Raw genomic sequence first — 18,438 nt, forward strand, 5'->3', positions numbered from 1 at the left:
TACTTCCCTCCTATCGTCCTATTTCATCCAACTCCCCTCTCCCTCCACCCAGTTCCTTTGGTGGGGGGAAGGAGATCCACTTGGACCTCACTGTGCCTAAAGAGCAAATGATGGTTTGGATCCAATTGCTTCCTGAGTCCCTGCAGCAGCAGCAGCAATCTGTCCTCTCCCCAGACAGACAGACAGACAGCAGCTGCTGCTGCACAGCTGCTCTGGCACAGCAGTGCTGGCAGATGAATGGCAGGGCAGGCAGGTGCGATGCTGGTTTGGCTCATGAGCTGCAAAGAAACCAAGGAAGAAATCCCTGCCTGCTGCAGAGGGGAGTGTGATTGGGAAGCTGTTCCTGCAGAGTGGCTGCTGGTTAATCAGAGAAAAGCCTCATGGATGAGCCCACTAATTCCTGCGTTGTGCCAGCTGGCACTGGGCCTTTACTGGAAGACTGAAGGAGGCTCCCAGAGCCTCACTGGCATCCACCTGCCATGGCTGTGGGCACACAAATGCCTCAGGAGCATCTTGAGGGCAAGACTGGTATTAGAATCATTAAAGATAAATAACCTTACCACAAAAGAAGGTAATAAAAGGAACCCCAATTCATCAATATAAAGAACAACCTAAGACTTCTTCCCCACTCTCCTTCACTTGATAAAGCAACAAGTTATCCTGGACCACCCAACAGGTTGCCAGCTTGGCTGAAGTTCTGTGCAACTTAAAGCTTTTTAAAATAAAAACCTTTTCAGTCTGGGGGGTGGTGTCTTTTGCCTCTCTGTTTTCATTTGCCAGGCTGGCCGCAGAGACTGCCACTGTCACGTTGTCACTCCTGCCAAAATGTCCAAGACCAGTGCAATTTTCACCCACAAATGGATGGATGAGCTTGTTTCCAGCAAAGGAGGGGTATGACCTCCTGAGAGCATGCACCTCCTGCTACCAACACAGCACTGCGTGAGCCTGCACAAGGGCACAGGGATGAAAAACACACTCAGCCTCAAGCACCAGCCTCTCACCAGGCACAACAGAGGAAAAGAGCTGAAAACAATACCAGTTAAAACCTGAACAAAACTGCTTCTTCCACAAAAGATGGTAGAGTTGAAGAGTTTTCAAGCTTCCATGAAAACAGAGGAAACACCAGAGATCCCACATGACAAGTAACTGAAGAACAACACGATTTAGATTTTAGATCCAGTGGCACAACCCAACCAGAAGATTTTGCTACACATGAAACCAAACTCTGGAAAATCGTACAAAATTACAATAGCAAAAATTAGGTGGTAACTGAAGAGGAGGAAGAACCTGGGTATCAAGGCATACTGGGGAGCTTGTTGAATCTGTGATGGTGCACAATACCAACTGCTAAGAGCTCTAACCTTCACAAAACCACCCAACCTCTGCTGAATTAGAGCACTGCTTCTCCACTCCTTCCCAGCGGGTCAGTGCTGGGAACCTGCCAAGGCTCCAGGCAAAGCAAACTAGGAGGGGAAACCCCCCTGAAACTAACCCCAAACCTGAAAGATGCTCAGAAGCCTGCACAAACCTAAGCACCATTTCTCAGACTTCTTATTTAGGGAAAACTTTCTCTGATCGTCAAGGGCAAGTGCACCTTGAAGGTGTGATTACACTCAGTGAAAATTAACTGCAAGTCAGGCAGGTTTTCCCCCAGGCCTTATTGAGCAGGCTCCTAAGCATTTACCAAATAGCATAAAAGCAATTGTACTAAAAGGCTTAGAATTCTTATTTCTTGGTTTTTTTTTTTCATTATTCTCAAACTGTGGAAGCTCAGTCACAGACTCCCAGACCAAAATTCGACAGAGGTAGCTGCTGTGGGAATGCAGCACAAGAAAAGATAATCAAGCATTAAGCAATAATAGAAGCAGGTGTTCTCCCAGGATACATTCTAGGCACAACCATTTATGGGTAACTAAAGAACAGCAACACCGTTTCCACAAAATCTCACAGCAGGAGCCAGATGACTCAAAAACAAACCTGAAAACTCGTATATCTTTTCATTTTCAAACAAGGAGGGAGAAAAAGTCAAGATGTCACAAAAGGCTGGGGGACTCCATGTATGCCGTGCTGGGTCAGCATCTCTGTGACGATGATCAGGCAGCAGCTCCCAAGGGAAGATGGGCCAGATCCTTGCTGCTATGCTCTCCACACAGGGTCAGTGCATGAACACTGAGATCTGTTTGCACCAGGGCTGGAGTCACCACTCCCAGACATCTCCTGCCACTTCCCAAACAGCCACAACCCATTTCACTTCCTCACAGAAAGCCAAAACCATCATAAATTAAGAACAAAACTGAATCTTGGTCTGAGCAGGATCTGCAGCACTCACATACTAGAGATTTCTGTTCCCACAGTAGGAAGATAAGGGCTTTGCTGTAGTCAGCAAAAGAAAGTGTTTTTAAAGCATAATCAAAGCAAGACTCTCTTAAACAGCTTCAAATATCCCCTATGACTTTGCAAATCTTGTCCAAGGGCACCATCTCACAGCACTTTATTCCAGCACAGCATTCTGTGCTGCTCAGTGCTATGAACTGTCCTTAAATTCCACTAAATCCACTGATTTTTCCTGTTCTTTATCAGCCTAATAAATCTGCTGCACTGCTGTCTCATTCATACAGGCAGGCAGGGGAATGTGCATCATAGTGGATGCAGGAGTTAATAAAAAGCCACCAGTAAGGGGGAGCCAAAGCAAAAGCTCTGACTTGCTTCCATCTGGGACCTGTGACTGCGTGCACAGAGCTGTACAGCCAGCCAAAGCAGCAGCAGTGACCACCTCAGCTCCCCTCCAGGAGCTCTCCTGATCACCGTGGCCATCCCAAACCACAGCCCGCCTCCGGACTGTATCCCATAGGGAGCTGGGTCACACCCAAACATCAGACCACTGCCCCAGGTTATGTGGACATTGTTTGCCAGGGCTTGTGGACAGAAAGCCACTCTGAGCTCCTCAAGGCTAGATCATCTAGATCCCTACAGAAACACATCATCTAGATCCATAAAGAAACACATCATCTAGACCCATACTGTGTGCTTCTGGAGTCACATGCCAGGTAACTCCCCACAGAAGGGTACACCAGGCCCCAGAGAGGACACAGTGCACATCCAGCAGAGCAGGGATGTTGGCTTCAGAGCAGTGGCTCAGCCACCATGCTCAGTCTGTAAACACCGTGTGGCTGCATGTTTGTCCATGTACATCTGTGTCCCTGCATGGAAAACCAAAGGAAAAACAAGGAATGCTTAAGAAATGCTTAGGAAAGAGCCTAGCTCAGTTAACTGTCCTACCATCCACCAGCTCTGCCTCCAAACCCTGGCTGCCCACAAAATCACACCCCAGGCTCCAGTCTCCCCAGAGCTCAGAGGAGTTCACAGGAGTCTGTGCTCAGCAATGCCATGATCTGCAATTTCAGTGTGCTTTTATCATCCTTCGTGCCATAACAGACTTTGGGACAAGAAATGACCATCCAGTTTGACCATCTGTGGGGGAAGCAGGGCACCCTTCTTCACAGGATTACTCGGTATTAGAGTATTTCCATTTGATGGGTGTTTTTCTTCTCCTGCTGTTTAACACTGTGAGTGGAGAAGCTGTTGGAGGAAGGCAAGCAAACCAGGAGGCTAACAGGGATACACAACTTCCAGCATTTATCAGCTCATTGGCTTGTGTGAGAGCAAAGGCAAGGCAGAGAGGAGAGGAAAGAGCATCACATCTTTGCCTATGCCTGCAGATGATAGTCTCTATAAACTTAAATTGTTGCACCTTCCAACAAGCACAAGAATTTTTTCAGCAACAATGGTGCTCCATTTTAATTATTTTTTCCCTAAGCTGGAGATTTACTTTCTAAATGCGGCTGAAGTGGCAACTGAGTGTCTGTATAGGTTTGAGCACAAGGCAGTTAGCAATCTCCCTCACACAGTAACAAAATGAAAGTATAAATGTGCAAGGCAGGGAATGCACTTTGATTTGTGTTTACACTCTGCCTGGCACAGGGTGGTCTCAGTGCCTCAGCCCAGGGGTTCAAAGGCAGAAAAAAGTCACCAATCAACAATAGATACTAAGGCAGATAAACGAGGAACTGAAACTATTTGTTAAATAGGCATGGCAAAGGCTAATAGAATTAGCATCTATGGGACTTTCCTTATGCTACAAAATAATTACAAAGGCCAGGATTAAAGTGTGAATGATCAAGAAACCTCCATGAGAATTCAGTAAAGATCTCAATGTATTCAGAGGGAAGTAAAAGCTCTGCAATTCAGTTACATCTCTCATTAAGCATTGTTAAAAACTCCATGAAAGGGAAATGAAGTTAATTGAATTTAAATCAGCTAATAAATATTCTTTTGCATAGTCTTTTCCCAGCAAAAAAATTAAAAGAGATGATACCAGAAGTGTATTACCAATGTTAAAAACAGCAAAAGAAAGCTTATTGTACGCATGTACAGTAAATTCTAACTGTAAACCTTGTATCTTATTCGTGGCTGGGATAATTCTGCAAATCAAATATTCAGGTAAACTGAGAAATGGTGACTGAAACACAGTATACACAGTACACAGGGAAAATTTACCTTTTAACCTGGATTAGTATTTTCTGTGTGTGTAACTGCAGACAATTCTGGTAGTCACACAAGCACACACTTATGCCTGAGTATCTCCAGGAAATAGCTTAATAATGATAAATGAACAGAAGTCATGCAGAATAAAACAGAAAACCAACTCACACTGGAATTATACATGACAGAATTAATTTGGGAAGCATGCTGTAATGCCAAATTTGATTCATGCAAGCAAATCTCACTAATTCGGGCCAACATCTGGCTTCTTATCTGAACTTTGCAAGCTGCTTCTCGGTTTCACAAGACTGGCCTGGATATTTTATAAGAACCAAGTCTTTCTCAAATTTTCCAACACTTTCTGTCATCAGGGATGCCAGAATTACCACAAGTATGTATTTTTCCGGGCACTGTGAATTGGATTGATCCAGACTTCACTGGTAAGTATTCTGGTCTGAAGGCCAGGGATCTGCCAAGGAAGGTGGGAACCTACCTTGGAATGGAAAATGTGACCCCTTCCCCCAAATCACCAGATGAGGAACTTCTGTGACTCTAGTTACACTTCATTAAAAGAGGTTCATCCTTAAACCAGCGTTGTAAATGCTTGTCCATGTATTACCTGCCTGCCCTTCAATAACCCATTCATGCTGAAGACAGACAAACCATCTCCAATTTTTAAAGCAGCCACTGTGAATCAGAATAAGTGTACTCCTCCCTATCTAGCAACAACATGCCATCTTGGAGCCCTTGTAACTCCACCAGTTCTGCAGGAAGAGCCCGTCCAATTTATAAAAACTCTGTTTATTTTGGGACAGCAGAAATCTAGTGGAGGAGAGATTGCCTGTTACAACATCCAGTCACCAGGAGACACAAGTTATCACACACTGTAATTCTCAGTGTCTGATCAGACTCTGCATGAGCCCAGCCCCCTGGTATCTGAAGAGATAAAGGCAGCAGTGCAGTAACACAACAGAGCCCAGAGCTGCACAAGCCTCTGAAATGGCTCTCCACATTCTACCAACAAGCTGTGCCTGTTACTGGGCTCGGCAAAGGAAGAGGCAGCTGCTGCCCCAGACCATCCATTAGGTTATCCACTACTGTCCAAGACTATCCCTTAGGCTTTCTTTGCCAGTTACGGCTGAAACTAAAATCAGGAAAGCACCCCAGGTCTGTTTCTTTCCAGCTTTTCTTCAAGAGGAGAATGCACCATGGGTCCAAGAACACAAATCAACAAAGCCAATGCAAACCCAGCAATATTTCTAGCCCAGCCTGCTGTGCTCACCACTGGAGCACCTTCCATCACTTGCCTCCTCCCATACTCCCTCACCACAGGATCAGAACAGAATTCCAGATGCTCCAGCATTTGTTTCACAGAATAACAGCAGCCAGTTGATGCTCATGTATTTCCTGCATCAGAGGCTAAGGATGGAATGGGACCTATTAATTCATCCATACAAACCCAAGCTACCAGGGAGTGACTGCCCTTCCAGCAGACCACAGAGGCGGCTCAGCAGCCAGCTCCCAACAGAGGAGCTGACCTGGCGGACTGAGGAGCTTTGTTTCCAAAACCTGCACCCTTAATCCCCAGGCACAGCTCAGCCAGGGAAGGTGTGACTCCAAATGACCAGCCCTGCACAACATTTTTCCCAGCTCTTTGTGTCACACAACACCAAACAACGTTACCCATTTTCCATGGAAGATTACTTAGCTTCATCCCAAGCAGCTTTTCTTGATGCTCAAGGTACCTTCTCTTTTGCAGCCCCTTATGTCTAATCACACCCCCTTGCCAAGGCTAAGAGATTATGTTTCTTGAGTAATCACACCTGAAATCAATGGAGTCTTTGCTTCTCAGATTATCTATATGAAGTATTTTTAATCATTGCTCAGAAATCAGTCACTTTGCTCTCCTAGTCAGCTCTCTGCGCTCCCTCAGAAACTTCCCAAGGGCAAGCAGCTTACAGTTATGGCAGGAGCTAAATGTGCATCCAGACTGCCTATGTGAAGCCTGCTATTCCCTGTCCATAGCTGGGATATCTGCCTGGGCCCCGTGCTGTGTGTACAGTGCTGTACACTGTACAGCCACAGCCACGCACACGCCCCCTGTGGCTGCAGCGCCCTTTCACAGCCCATGCACACATCAACCCACCGATCATTCTCTTCTCTCTTCCCAGCCCTCAGTCTCCTCAGATTGTTCTGCATCGCTGGTGTGTCTGCACAGTGTATTGCCAGGAACTGCAGGCACACAGGTCTGACACGTGAAAAGGTAAAACTCACCCCTCTCTTGTGACGCCTTTCATGGCCCCTTTCACATTCCCTCCCCAGCTGCCATCATCCTGGCTTCTACGTCTCACTACTCCTGAGCAGAAAGAGTTTTACTCTTGCTCAGGAAATGCAGCACCACATTTCCTGACAGAGCTGCTCCTTTGTCTGCTCACACGAGCAACATGAAGGAACCTCTGTGGGGGCACCCAGCATCTCTGGAATCACAACTGTGCTCCAATCCACTCAGCAGCCTCCCAGGCAGATTGAATTTCAGCCTGAGCAGCACAAAGGAGTATATTGTGGCTATCTGATGGGCACAAAGGGATTTCACTTTACAGTTTCTGGGAGTTCTCAAGCTGTTGTGGGGTAATGTGACAGAAAGTAAATATCTTTCAAGTGAAAATATCTCAGAAAAAAATTGCCATCCCATTTGTTTTCAGAACCAGTCTTCATTTCAGATCTGCAATCATTAAAAGAAACAATCTCCAACTCAATTGTGTGAGCAGAGGAATGCCCAGCACCACTGAGTGGCATTTTCAGTGAGCTCTCAGGTTTCATTTAGCATTCTGCACTGGTCCTGTGGCTTGGTTCGCCTGGAAATTTTAAATGCAAATGTATTTTCAGGATGACTTGAGAGAAGAATATCAGAATTTTACCTCACACGACAGTTCCTCGCTGAGTTCCATTCAACTCCCTTTTCCTCATTCCCATATACACAGATTTGCTGCTACTAAAAAAAAGGCTCAAACAAGAAAATCTTTATCTACTATTTTTTTCCTGTTGAAAGACTTTCCCTCACTCTTCTGCTTAAAGAAACCTAAACCACAGCTTAAATAATGCTTTAAAATTGCCTAGAGCTCCAACTTGAGACACAGAGCAGGCAAGGAATTTCTTTCACAGTAGGGAATAAAAGCACTTAATTTAAAATCATCCCCATACATTATTTTCCATCTTCCAAGGGCTAATATGCACTGGCTAATTAATCACTCTTTTAGCAACACCTCAAACTCACCAGTGCTATCCTATGAAACTGGGGGAAAGCAAACACCTCCGAGAGGATGTGCTGCTGGACAAGCACTTGTGATTTTGTCACTTTGTGCTCAGTGCCAGTGAGTCCCAGGCCACAGATACAGGCAGGTAATCACCAGCTCTCATAATTCAACAGTTTCTTGAGAGGCTGTGACAGGGCTGTTGCAGAGGCAAAATTTCACTGCCCTTTTTCTGAAGGCATTTATTGAGCAGTGACACTGAACCACTTCAGACAGGGTTAAATGATCAGAACCATCCCTAGCAGCTCTGCCTGGCACAAGGATGTTGCTGAAAGGATCAGAACCACCCTAGCAGCTCTCCCTGGCACAAGGATGTTGCTGAAATGATCAGAACCATCCCTGGCACAAGGATGTTGCTGAAATGATCAGAACCACCCTAGCAGCTCTCCCTGGCACAAAGCTGTTGCTGAAAGGATCAGAACCACCCTAGCAGCTCTCCCTGGCACAAAGCTGCTGCTGCCCACGTGTGAGACCAGCCACTCGTGTAAATGGAGGCACAGCCCCAGTGCAGCTCAGCAGTTTGTGCTGAGCCACACGGGATCAGAACACATTCTGGAAATTACACTGCCTTCATGCTGCAGCAAAACATGCTCCAGTTTGCGCTGTAAAGAACAGCTTTTTGATCTGCAGTTGTGATTTATTTTCAAACACACTCACAAAAGTGATACTTTAAAGGAAAATGAAGAAGTAGGCCACGTCAGCAAGCATGAATGATCTGAGCCTCCAGCTCTGGACCAATCTATCTTGCTGCAGTTAATATCCATATTTAACTCTACAGTTGAAAGAGGAAATACTATTTTTAGCCATTACCTATTACTTTTGTTCAGAGATTAAGTGCCACATACTATTACTGTATTTACAGAGCTGCTCATCAATCCTGACAGCTTCTACACTACAAAAAAAATTAATTAAAGTAATTTTACTGGCGTGCCTTATTGTGGCTAGGTTTTACAACTGTAGTTCTATCTGTTACACAAATTAAATGGAAGTGCCTCCAGAATGGAAGTGGTAGGAGTTATGACTGCAGCCCAAGGATCAGATTTTTTTAAGTGCTCAGGGTGTGATTTTCTTATGCACTGAAGATAGAGAATTTGGCTTACAGCAGACACATTTCCCTCACTGTCTGCCAAAGCACTCTGGATAGAAAAGTCTGAATACTGAAAAGAAAGACCTGAAAATCTAGCAATTAACTCTGGACCCTAAATACAAGCTAGAAGTATTGAAAATCTGACCTTGTCTTGGGTGATGAGTAAGTACTGCTGGAAATTCTTCTTATACTCTGTCTGCTCTGCAATGCCTTTTTTACTGAGTTCCACTGGGACTGTGTCTCAGTTCCATATTCCTTCCAGAGTTTTTCCCCTAATTAGATTATTAATAAGTAACAGTGAGATGAAGCATGAAGTCACTCAATCAACGATGTGTATTACAGACATGAAATCCCTGTCAATACATGTTTCATAAGAAGCCACTTGTCACTAGTTTACCACAGAGAAGTAGATTTATACACTGTATTCACCTGACTCCTAGAATGAAGTTTTAGCTCTGCTTTGGCAACGAGACAAGTTTCAGACAAAGAACAGTTTTGCCAGGCAGTACCACAGCTCTACACTCAGCTACCTACAAGATGACAAGTGGGTCCATTATTCTGTAGCTGGCCTATAGTGAAGTATTCCTTTAATTAAAGTTGTAAGAAAGCTGCCTAATCATCACCTAACAATCATCTTTTCCTAAGAGCTAACGGGTGCAACAGACAGAAGAAATGACAAGAATTTATTTTAAATGAAGCATCAAAATTTAGCTTTAGACCTATCTTCTCTTATTCATCAACGTGCTAGTAAATACAAAACCTAATTGTTTCCTGCAATTTACCACGACTTGCTTACAAGTATGCCAGCTGGAAATGATAAGCGTTAGGAAAACTGAACAATTTCCTTTAACCTTTTTTAAAGGCTGTTCTCTCTTGTTGCTTCTGCAATATCAAAACACAGGCACACATCCAGCCTAACGCATGCCTGAAGAACACGAAGACACCGGACGTTTACCAATGATCACTTACGAGCTGCTAAAACCAACAACGACCGCACACACACAGACACACACACTGAGGGGGACAAGCCCATCTCCTGCATGAGCCATCGGAGACTCTGCATTTCAGGGTGCAAACATGCAAAATCATTCTGCAAGAACATTTCACTCATGCATTGAGGTCTTACTCGCGCAAATAAAGCTTACAGCAGTCAGAGCACAGGAATCGCATTTACAGCCAAGTCCAGTTACCTGAGATGGCTATTACAGACTGCAAGAGAAGGAGAGCAGTGTCTGCACAAACACTGAAGGCAGCAAAACCTGCGAGCCCGAGCTCCAGCATTCCCAGGCACCTTCCCAAAGGCTGCCAGGGCTGCGTCTCACCCACCGCAGCTCACAGCCACGAACAAAGCCGGCAGCCCCCGCGCCCACGGCTCCCAGCGAGAGCCCCGACCCTCGGCCGCCGCCCGGCCCGGGGGTGCTGGGAGCCGCGGCCCCCGGCACCGCAGCCCCCGGGGGCCGAGCACCGACCCACGGCCCCTTCGCGCAGCCCTGCGGGGCGAGCCCCGGCTGGACGGACCCGCGTCCCCCGCAGCGCCCGACCCGCACTCACCGCGCCCCTGAGGGCAGAGCAGGCGGCGAGGCCCGGCCCGGCCCGGCTCGGGGGCGCTGAGGGGCCGCGACCCCTCCGGAGCTCCGCCCGGGCAGCGCACGGCGCACAATGCGCGGCCGCGGAGCCACGCCGGCGGGGCGGGCACGGGCGGGCCGGGGGCGGCCCCGCAGGGCGGAACCGGGCTGCGAACCAGCGCCCAGCGCCGCTGGGGCCGCCCGAGCCCGGCCCCGCAGGGCCGCCGCGGGCACCCCCGGCCCCGGGGCGGGTGCGGCCCCACGGCCGGGCCGGCGCCGCTGCTCCTGCTGTGCGGAACAAGCCCGGCCAGCGGGCCCCGCCCCGGCCCAGCCACAGAGAAACGAGCGAGAGCGACCGGCAGCGACACACGGCCACGAGAAAGGTGCAGGTGGAGGCAGCAGCGCATCCACGCGTGCCAAGGAGAAATGCTGCTGCTCCCGGTGCTCCAGGGCTGCAGGAGCTGGAAGGCCACTAGGAAGCATCACGCCCTTCTCCATTGGCGCACGGAGCCGGTATGCAGTGGTGCTGGCCAGGGGTTTGTTTGCTAGAGCACGCAGTGCATACACGGCCCCTGGATCATCCCAAACTGGTGCTTTGGCCGCGGCTGGAAGGGGTAGTTTGGATCTGAGCTGCGGGATTTTAGGTACACCTTGCAAGGTTTAAACCAAAGGAAGTTTTATAAAATCAATTCCACCTTGACTTTCAGCCACATCAAATCATAGCTTGGTTAGGCTATCGGGCAGGCACTGGTCTCATACCTGCTTCAGCTGTCCTGCTTGAGGGAATAACAGTGCCAATAAGCGAGTTCAAATGCCAGCTGTGTTTGCGTGTTACTGCCACTGCATCACGTCACAGTACCATGGGTTTCAACCTACACAGTCTCAGAGACTGCTCATGCTTCAGAGTCTTCCAGTGGAAGCTGGACATCACCATTTACTGCAACTATTTGATCCAGTTTGCATTCCAACTAGAAGGACTTTAAATGGTGATGGCACATCAAGGAACTAAACTTCTGTTAGGAACCTCTTATGGCATCAGAGCCTCACTTTGCTGGATTAATTTGTGATTATGCTAGGTAGGTGAAATATGGTGTCTTGGTGTGAGAAATATTTAGTTTTCACTAGATGCCATAGCATCTAGCTGAGATGCTGATAGACATTTTGCAAAATAGCTGCAATAGCTAAAACATCAAAATGAACATAAGATTACTTACCATTGGGTAATTTTTGAGTGAAGCATTCTTTAGGAAGATCTGAAATTTTTCATCCCAGTCAGTGAGTTTACCTTGCGAATACACAGTGCACCTGAGGGCTGAAGATGTTTGTCCAGAATGCCAGGGACCCACAGTCCTGCTTTGATTCAGCTGCTGAATTTGCAGGCAGGTCCCACACAGCATCTGTAGGAACAAAACTACAGCAGTGATTGGCTGCTTGAAGGAGGATCCATCTCTGCCTTTTCTTTGCAACTATTAATTTTGGTGTAAATGGCTCACTGTGAACTGGGTGAAGAAGGAGGAGGCTCTTGCCCCGTGACCCTGCTATTGCACAGGAGAAAACTGCAGAGTGGCAGCGTGAATCCCATGGGTCCCCAGCAAAAGGAATCTACCAAAGGAGCCATTGCTGCCATCTCACGCCAGTGCCAGCCATGCTGGCAGGGCCTCTGGAGGGAGGGTTGCTGTTCCTCATGCCTCAGAAGAGCTGCACACACCACTGCCCCCTTGTCCTTGCATTTCCCAAAGCTCCCTCGTGCCCCACACCGTCCCTGCCTCTCCCTGGGCAGCAGGTATTACTGGGACTCTGCCAGCCAGGACACTGTCTCATCACCTCCTCCAATAAAAACAAACTAACCAAATCCAACCAACCAACAACAAAAGAAACCAAATCAAAACAAACAAAAGATAGTAATTTGAATTTTGAAGTGTTGCAGGAGGTACAAGCTGTTTCTACAGTGCTCTCCTGCACATACTGATGCAGGTAGTTTTTTGCTGTCATGCTCTTGCCCTTCCAAATCTGTCACTTACTCAGGTCCAGGGAATTGCTTTTAGGGTTTCTCTGGGCATCCTTCTAAGATTTTAGGTGATCAATAAATTTGGACTGCTGTTGGCCTTGCTGCTAAGGGGTTGCCACTTTCCATGCCAGTGTTGGCTGCATTTCCCTGATTACAAAGAGGGATCCTTACATCTCATATCATTAAAAGTTTAAGTACTAGTGGTCTCTTCAGCTAAAGAGTCCACATGCATCATTTGCAGGGATTTCAACTTTCTACAAAAATACTTGAATTTTAATATTTTTCATTTCATATTTTTGATTTGTTTTTTGAACAATTTGTTTATTGCTGCTGAGACTCTTCCTTAAGGGAGTCTGTTTTCTTTTTTAAGTACTGTTTTTAATACCCTGAAGAACAAACTTACAGTAGCCCTATAAAATAGATTTTAAATATTAATAGCAGTGTACTAGTAATGGCATAGGGAATGATAATATCTTCTTTAATATCCATTCACCAAAATTACTTCAATAAGATTATTACTCTGATACTAGACTAAAAGCAATGAAATCATAAATCCTTACATATTTGCTGTTTGTTGAAACAAATCTTTCAAAAAATTACCATAAAAGATCTGAAATTTCTGTAAGACCTCAACAGCATATCCTGCTTGTCTTTGAACAGACACTACTTTTTCCAAATTAAAAACCAGTGGTTTTGTTACTCTCAATGTATCCAGAGATATTGCTCCCATAATAACTGTCTGCCCAGAACTGATCAGATCTGTTCTACCTCATTTATCCTTTGGCTAACACTTGTTTGCAGCAGCACCTGTAGCTGACCTTTCTCCAACAGCAAATATAAATCTCATATATTTGAAGGTTAGAAGTTTTCTGAGCTTAAGCTGCTGGCATCTGCTGGCTCCATAGAGCAGTGAGGCATCAGCACAGACACCTTGGAACAACTCACTGTGAGGGAGAGGAGAAATAATGGAAGACTGAGAAAATTCTCGCTGTTCATGAACATTAGGAAGGAGCTGAAGACTTGGGATGATGTAAAAACCAGAATGCCAGTAGGTAGCTCAATATTCCATCAAGATCCAAAGTGTGTAGGTTTCATATTTTCAGAATGAGAAGTTCAAAGCAATTTAAAAGACAAAAATGCTTATCAGTACAAAGAAATGAACAACCTATCCAAACAACTGAAGGAAAGGCCTGTGTGTCATCAGAAATGCTGCCTGTGTAATTTGATTTCTTTGGAGAAGGCCTTTGCTCCATATTATGACCATTATCCAGCAGCCAAAACATACTCAATTACATGTATAACCTTCCTGCTCTTATCTAATCTGTGTTTTTCAACCTCCTTTTAGCTTTGTAACTGAAACATCTTCCAAGTGGCTGACTCTGCAGCCTCCTACATGCTGAATGAAAACCCACCTGCCAGGAGGATGGCTCTTGTGTCTGTACATTTGGGTGGACCCCTGCAAATCAGAGATACCTGGGAGTCCCCAGGGACAGGAAGTGAAAGACAGTGATTTTAGAAGCTACCCTCAAGGAGCAGCTGGAAGTTGGCTGCATGGAGCATTCCAGATAAATGAGGGGGGAAAGCATCCCAAGAGCAGCAGGCAGAGATGAGTGAGGTGGGTGGGAGCACCTGTAGGGCGTTTGCTGGCTCCTGCCTGCTCCCATGGGGGGAATCCTGCACCCAGGCCTCAGGCATATGTTGTACCTGCTACTCACACAAAAGCAAGGTGTGTTCTAAAGACTGTTAGAGCTTCTTTCCTCTGCACTAGAGATGTTATCTATGCCACACGCTGCTCTAATAAATACCTTTGCATAATGAATAATGTGGAGGGGAAGATTCTGTGATGTAGAGACTGGTCAGAACAGCTACAAATCCACTGAAGAGTTTAAAAGTGATTTGTGTAACAATTTTCAAATTCAGCTGTGTACTATTAAAGTTTTTGTTTTTTTTTTTTCCTGTGGGAAGTTCCTGTTTTCTCTTTACTGTGGTTCTTTCTCCCAGTGCAAGACAGTTCGTGCCCCAAGAGATGCCAGTGGAACAGAGATGGAGAGAAGAAAAAGCATGCAAGGAAAGGGTCACACATTAATGTGACCACTGCTCCAGTGCCCTCTGCCCCTCAGGACAGAGGAAAGCATACCCACCCCAAAATATTGCAAAATGAGAAGGAACATTTTGGGGAGGCAGGTTCTCTGTGTTTGAGGTGTACAATACGTGATGGAGGAGACCATTGGGTGTCAATGCAAAGATCAAGGCCCTCAGAGCAGATCTGCAGAGACCAGGCACAGAGGATGGAAAAGCACTTCATGGTGAGCTCACGATTTCCCAGAAATTTTGGTAACAGGAGAACAAAGTGTCATTTACTACTAAAAATTATTGTAAATCCGGTCAGATTGCTAATTCATTTTATGAAAATCACCGGATTGTGTGATGGAATTTCACACGAGACCTAGATTTTATAGAAATCTGTTGACCTTTTCTTTCACAGGGAGCTCCTCAAAGACAATCTAGAAGGTGTTCAAATTTAGTCTACCCTACACCAAAAACCTGACTTGCTGACTTTTTAGATCAGACGATGACAAGTGTCTAGGAGTCACTTGGACAGAGGAATAATTGAAAAGGTTTATCAACAAATCTCTCCCTATTCATTGTGTCCTAGAAAAGCAGACCATTGCTCTCAAGCTGTCTTTGAGGGGTTTTTGGTGGGCTGCAGCTATGCACACTCAGCTCTCTAAGATATTTTCTCTTACATAAGCAGAGCTTGGAGGATGCTCACAGCTTTGCTCAGCAGCCTTTCCTTTCCCCCTGTGCTGCAAACTGCTGCTTCCTCTGCTTTACCCCAGGACCCAAACATCTCTGGCCCTTGGCCAGATTCAATTGCTCCCTAAGGGAAGGGGCATCCTTTCTTTTGTCAGAGCCTCTGTACACACCCACTCTCCTCTCACAGGGAGATAACCTACAAAGGAAGGACAATACAATACACACTGTCTGTCACACACAGCTGTCACTCTCAGTGTGCAGGTGGCAATAATATTTGTTACTCACTGATCTGGTAACATGGCTTGACTTTCCAGCCTGTGCTTGTGGCAGCTTCCAGGAGCAGCAGGAGCACCAGGAAACTCCTTTTGGAGCCTCATTAATAGCCGTAGGCAGGCCAGAGGGGATCACCCAGCAAGGCTACAGGGCAGGAACAACTGATGTGCTACAGACGAAGATAAAAAGAAAGGACATCATCAGATCCTCTCCATGCATTAAGCTAGACATAATGCATGGAGAGGAATTTGCAGCATCCCAAACTTGGAAAAAGGGCATTTCTAAAGAAAGCCACCTGCTTTGACAGTATTTTAGGGGTGGTGGGTGTTAGATTCAGAGTGTTGAGACATTGAATTTGTCAAAAGATTGGGAAGATGCTTCAGCCAAGAAGCCCCAAATATCTGTTGGGAACAGACTTCTTTTTCAGATCTGACAGAAGATATCAGAGGAGTCAACTTTAAAATGGAATCACCCTATCTGCTGCCAGTAAATGTTCTGGGAGTGTGCTATAAAACTAGACTTACTCTGTTAGATCTTATTTTCTGTCACAGTGGGCATCAGATAGGGCTGCAGAATCACACACCAGCACAATCCTCATTTTTTCAGGAGCTCCCATAAACGTATGGTCAGTCATTGTGCGTGTACGTGCTATGGATGCCAAAATAATTGTCAGCAAAAGCCTGATGACTGAAGAAGTAAAGAACAATCTCTTCCTTGTTCTGCTAGCAGTTCAGGATTTCAGTACTTCACATTTTAAGTTACGCTGTACTTGAGCATGAGAAAATAATTGCCACACAGGAATCCACATCTCAGGTATACTGTGGAGGTCTCTGGAGCACCACCCTGATAACTGAAAAGGGGGTAGAAGCTCTTCCACTTGCATGAGCACCGAGTTGTCTGATGACCAGAGTAGTCAGGAAATGTCTGTTGTCCCCATTAAAAAAACCCAACATTGTCCACAAAAAGATGTTTCTGCCCAGGGGAAGTGGCTCTTGCTCAGTCCCAGCAGTGCAATTTCTGCAAGGTGCCCTTGGAGCAGGAAGATCCCAGAGCCCAGCACTGCTCCCCCAGCAGCCAGGAGCGCTTCCACACTGAGGAGGCTCCTCTGCAGCCCGCGGAGAGAGCTGTGTTAGAGCCGTGCCTCAGCAGCACCTGAGGAGAGCCCCTGCAGCAGCCAGGGGGCGGCTGCCCAGTGCCCTGGGACGGTGTTTGATGGCCAGGAGACATTGAAGGACAGAGCCTATGCAGTCCTGCAGGAAAGGCCTTCACACCACAGTGCTACCTCCACCAGCTGGCACTCCTCACAATTTATTTCTCCTGCGCAGGACATCATTAATGCAGGCAATGAGCTCCTGGGAGTACCAGAGTGCTGGTTGAGCCCCCTGTGGGTGCCTCCTGTGCGTGGGCAGCTTCCCAGCAACAAGGCTTGGGCTGTATTTGCAAAGATGCAGTTAACTAGCTGTCCACAGGCCCAGAGCAAGAACCCTGTGACTAAATGAAGACAATTCATTGCAGGAAGTGAACACACCCAAAATTGGCTGAAACCAGGGGCTTCTGTGAGTTCCACCTGTCTTGCTAACTTTTTCCTCCCAAACCACTAAATTAGTTAAGAAAGCAAGGCAAAAAGCCTCAGCAGCACACAACCTCAGTGCATAAAATTATGCCTCACTCAGCAAAAAAAAGAAAGTGAGTAAAACAACGCAAGTGATTTATATCACTCCACTTGCTTTTCAAAGGGCTGTGTGAGCATGCCACAATTACTCATTTTTAACTCTATCTCACTGCTGTTATGGATTCTGTGAACTGTCTGGCTGAGGCACTGCTGGGCCCTGATATCCCCCCCAGCCCTGCAGAGACCCTTCACAAAAACTCATTACAATGTGTATAATTTTTGTAATAAAAGAAATTGCTTATCCACAATGGCATCACAGCTGGAACAATGAGCTGGGAGAATCCTGCGTGGAAAAGTGCTGACCTAGCTCTCACAACATCCAAATTCAGCATTTTGTAGCAGGTGGCCACAAAACATGGAGACACAAGGTGAAGTTTGCACTCTCATAACTTCCTCAACCTACCATGCTGTGAGCATCAGGGTATCAGCATTAGCCCCTGCCACAGGGATAACACCGGGGAAGGACAAAACACTTGGACAAAGAAGAAGATGGCCTTGAGAAACCTCTCTCAATCTTGCCATATACTCATTAAGTCATGCAGGTACAATCAAGCACACCTCTGGGCAAGCACGTGGAGCCAGAGGATTTGACTTCAGTGAAACCAACAGTGGAGAACATACATACACAGCCTTTGGAGCCCATTTTCACTTCTGAAACAGTGTTAAATAGCCCCACTGTAAACTAAGTCCTCTTTTCCTGAGCTGCTTGGGCAGTAGATCACAACCTGTGTTATGGGAAGGGTAGCAGATATTTAATTTTCCTCCACAAAGCAGTCCTCTATATCACTCATGGGTGTTTCTGCACCTTCATCTGGACTTTGGGTGAGCACCCTCTAATGAGGCCCTCTGCTAACGCTGTGCAGTTGTCAGGCAGACATGAAAGAACTGATCAACATCTTGGATTTCTTCTTGAGCTTTAACTGATGCTTTCCTTAATTAGAGCATTCTTTTGGTTTTTAATTCTTTTTTCCAAACGTCAAAGCCGGTTGCTTCAAAGGATCATTTCAGTCACCCCTGCAAGAAGAGAGAAAATTGCTCAGAAAGATTAAAGGGAGCCTGAGAGAGGGAGGTGCAGACTGACAGCACAGAACAAAATATTTAATGAATGCCTTATCCTACTCCCCCCACAGTGACTCTGCAGAAGAGATGGAGAGAACAAATAAGATTTTTGCATTTAAGACACACTCATGACAATATACCAGAATAGTAAATGCAACTTCTGT

At 46.2% G+C, this 18,438-nt stretch overlaps 1 protein-coding gene and 1 long non-coding RNA gene across 7 annotated transcripts in view; one reads left to right on the forward strand and one right to left on the reverse strand.

Moving 5' to 3' along the window:
- PRR5 (proline rich 5) overlaps nt 1-16,786 on the reverse strand; it is a 64,260-nt gene extending 47,474 nt beyond the window's left edge. For 4 of the 6 annotated variants that reach the window (XM_077178045.1, XM_077178043.1, XM_077178041.1 and 1 more), the window contains exon 1: nt 10,492-10,669. The gene's annotated coding sequence lies outside the window, so the exon portion shown is untranslated. Of the gene's footprint in view, nt 1-10,085; nt 10,150-10,491; nt 10,670-11,719; nt 11,903-15,555; nt 15,713-16,067 lie in introns of those variants that run through there. The other 2 variants (XM_077178040.1, XM_077178044.1) reach the window with 2 other exon arrangements.
- On the forward strand, nt 10,659-14,482 carry LOC143694072 (uncharacterized). Its single transcript, XR_013182239.1, has 2 exons — nt 10,659-11,581; nt 13,859-14,482. It is a non-coding gene; the product is annotated as an uncharacterized LOC143694072 (long non-coding RNA).
- Nucleotides 16,787-18,438: the final 1,652 nt, after the last annotated feature.

Source organism: Agelaius phoeniceus, chromosome 5, assembly GCF_051311805.1.
Source record: "Agelaius phoeniceus isolate bAgePho1 chromosome 5, bAgePho1.hap1, whole genome shotgun sequence".
Classification (NCBI taxonomy): domain Eukaryota; kingdom Metazoa; phylum Chordata; class Aves; order Passeriformes; family Icteridae; genus Agelaius; species Agelaius phoeniceus.